The following is a 3,770-nucleotide window of genomic DNA, read 5'->3' as shown; positions in this document are numbered from 1 at the left end:
CTGATGTAGCCAATCCTCCTGGAGCTTCCAGTAGGCCCTGTAATAAGAGCTCTGTAAACTCTTGGGAGATTGGCTACATCAGAGGTGTGTGGCTTAATATGAAATGGAAAGGAGCTCCTGCTACAAAAAAAAGCCCTGAATAGGCAGTTTCAAATGCCTTTATCAGCTCTACCCCTCTTCCAACAAAACAGTTCTTCACAGAGCCACAGAGAATAATCTGTTGGATCAACGCGCACCCTTCTGATCTTTGCACCCACCCTACCCCCCATCCCCTGGTGGTAGCTGGGAGGGACCTGCTTATGTTGGGAAACTCCTGAAAATTTGGGGCTGAAATCTGGGGAAGACCGGGACCTAATTGGGTTACAATGCCGTAGAGTCCTTCCTCCCAAGCATCCATTTCTCTAAGGGAACTGATTTTTGTAGTCTGGAGATGAGCTTGAATTCCAGGGGGTCACCAGGGAGGCTGTCATCCCTAACCCAGCTACCCTACACTGGTGTCTCCTCTGGAGCAGGTGAGTGTAGGGGCCAGGCTGCCACCACAAGCATTTTGCTTTGTTTTAACATTGCTGTATATTACAGGGGAGTCAAACATGTGGCCCGGGGGCCGAATCAGGACCTTGGGGGGCTCTATCAGGCCCCCGAGCAACTGGATGTCATCCGCTTCCTTCTCCCTCTCTCTTGCTTCCTGATGCATCTCAACTTGCTTTGCAAGTCTTGCTCAATCACACAGGAGCTACAGAGCAAAGTCTCTATTTTCTCCATTGGCTGAGGCTCCTCCCCCTCCTGGCCCCCTAGGGAAGGAAGGAAAGAGCCAGAGCTTCCTTTGCCCAGTTCCCTGGATCCCATGGAAGAGATACAAAGACCAATGAGTGCTAATGTTTTACGCATGTTTTATTTTTAATTTAAAAAAATCTTTGTGTTTGTTTGTGCCCTTTATAAAGTTTATACCTCTGCTACCTAATCTTAAATAGGTGCACGCATGACTCGGCCTGACAAGGTCTAATTTATGTTAGATCCAGCCCTGATGACAAATTAGTTCGACACCTCTGAATAATGCTTGTAATACAAAGCTGCAACCCCCTCGCCCCCCCCCCAAAAAAAACCATGATGAATCACAAAGTGCAAAGGAGTGTTTTGGCTAGCACTGAAGAGGACTGAAAGGCATTAGATAGTCATTTCCTGAGCAGTCCACTGGGGGAGCTGTTTCTCAATTTCATTGTAGAAGTAGAGAGTTGCCAGCAAGCACTCAGCCATTAAACAGGTCCCACTTGTTTTTACTGCACTATTGAAGGCTGGGAAATACCTGGAGATTGGGGGGTGGGGCCTGGGGAGGGAAGGGACCTCAGCAAGGTATAATTCCATAGAGTCCACTCTTCAAAGCAGCCATTTTCTCCAGGGGAACCGATCTCTTGTCAACTGCAATAGGGAGAGATCTCCAGGGGCCACTTGGCAGTTGGCAACCCTGACCCTTACCCCGAATATTTTTAAATGTGGGGTGGTAGCCTGCCAGGAACGAGAGAACAGTCAGGAACCAGAGGCTGCCACTGGGACAGGAATGTGACCCACGTGTGGGCCACTTAATGTCCCTCCAAAGCCCAGCCGTCCCAGAGAGTTGTTTCTTTTGTTTAGAAAGTATGCAGCCTGGCTTTCCTTTTGCTGATCCCAACAACAGAGAGGTTGTGTGTTTGGCTCCCACAGCCCACCCGGAGATTTCACACTTTTGAATCCCTCGGTTGCTGTGTCCAGAGCTGGAACCGTTCCAGTGTTTTTGTAGCTGTTGGAACAGAACTGCTTTCCTGCTGCTACTGGGGGCAGGGTTGACTCGCTCGCTGGACTTCAAATCCCAGTCGGGGATTTATGGCATTCACAAGTCTTGCAACAGAGCAAAAAAACAAACAAACCCACAGCTGATGCACAGCAGAGAGAGAAAGGATGAGAAAGGAGCTTGGAGCATTTGTTCTGCGTGTCCCACAGATTTGCAATATGGCTAATTGGGGCATACTTTCCTAAAGCGCCCTGTGAATGGGGTCAGGCCCAGCTCCAGGTTTTGCTTGGGACCAAGGCAACAAAACAGTGGCTGAACAGACCTGCTACTCGCTCCAGCAGACATCTGCACATACCACAGCAGCACAGTCTGCAGCTTTGAGGGATTTAGGGGTGCAGCAGCTTCATTGCACCTGCCCCCCATCTCAGAGGGCCCCTATAAGTATCTAAGAGCAGGAGTCCCCAACCTTTTTCAGTTTGTGGTCACCTTTGGACTTCTGACACAGGGTGGTAGGCTTGGCACCAAAATGGCTGCTGCAGGCAGCACAGGTGCAGCTAGCTACAAAATGGCTGCCGCAGCTTACTTTCAACTACATGGGGAAGATCCTTGTGCTGTGGCGCTAGCCGCTGCCAGAGGAACATTTTAAAACATCTGCAAGGCCAATCAGATCTCCAGTGGCCAACCAGGAGCCTCGCTAGGCAAAAGCCCTACCTGGTCCCACCCACTTTCTAAAGTATATTTGGCAGGCACCAGAAAAGGTGACAGAGGACACCGTAGCACCCACACAGGGCCAGTCCTGCCACTAGGCAAACCAGGCAACTGCATAGGGTGCCGGCCTTCTGGGAGTGCTGCATTGGGCATCCCCATGTGACTCAGACATTATCAATGCGGGGTGGGGGGCAGAATTTAGCCTTGCCTAGGGTGCCAGACAGTCTAAGGCCGGCCCTGCGCCCACAGGCACCCCACTGGGGACCCCTGTGCTAAGTGTATTACTGTATGGTCACCATAAGTCAGTTGCGACTTGACAGCTCTTTCTTCCACCACCATTAAATACCATCTTTTTGCTACCCCAAAAAATCAGGTATTATGTTTTGAGTTTCAGGTCGTCTATGACCAAAAGGGTACAGGGAACTTGAGCTGGCCCAGAACTTCTGGATTAAACCAAGGGTCTGCAACCTCTGGCTCCAGATACACACATGTGGCTCAGTATGGAACCAAATAATGCTCTTTGAAAAAGCAAAATAGTTATGTTAGGGTATATTGAGTGGGGGAATGAGTAAGGAGCTAGAACAGGGTTGGCCAATGGTAGCTCTCCAGATGTTTTTTTTTGCCTACAACTCCCATCAGTCCCAGCCAGCATGGCCAATGGCTGGGGCTGATGGGAGTTGTAGGCAAAAAAACATCTGGAGAGCTACCGTTGGCCACTCCTGAGCTAGAACAACCAGCATGTGAAGGGAGTGGCAGGCCAATATCTTGTTTTAACAATTTATTAATAACACATGGTTACAATATTTAATTAACTCTTTCTTATACTAAACCATATGATATTTCACCCCCCCCTCCCTCCAATGTTGACTTCCCCAAAGTTATAAATTTCCAGTTAATTCTAAAGGTACCACTAATCTATCAAAATATAATACTTTTGATTAATACTAAAAAATTGTCCAATGTCTTTTTACGGTCCACTCCATATATCCTTTGAATTTCTTCCACTCCTTTTTGAATAAGTCTAAATCATAGTCTCTTAAAGTTTTAGTTAATTTGTCCATCTCACTCCACGCTAAAACTTTCACAATCCAGTCCCATTTCTCTGGTATTGTTCCTTGTTTCCAAAGCTGCGCATACAATGTCCTAGCAGCTGAGAGCAATTACCAAATTAAAGTCCTGTCTTCCTTTGGAAATTTTTCTAATTGTAATCCAAGCAAAAAAGTCTCTGCAATTTTCTTGAAGTCATAGCCCAAAATTTTGGAGATTTCTTGTTGTATCGTATTCCAATACTCCTTCG

The sequence above is a fragment of the Heteronotia binoei genome, chromosome 15, assembly GCF_032191835.1.
Source record: "Heteronotia binoei isolate CCM8104 ecotype False Entrance Well chromosome 15, APGP_CSIRO_Hbin_v1, whole genome shotgun sequence".
NCBI classification, from domain to species: Eukaryota; Metazoa; Chordata; class Lepidosauria; order Squamata; family Gekkonidae; genus Heteronotia; species Heteronotia binoei.
Note: the sequence above shows the minus strand (reverse complement) of the source record.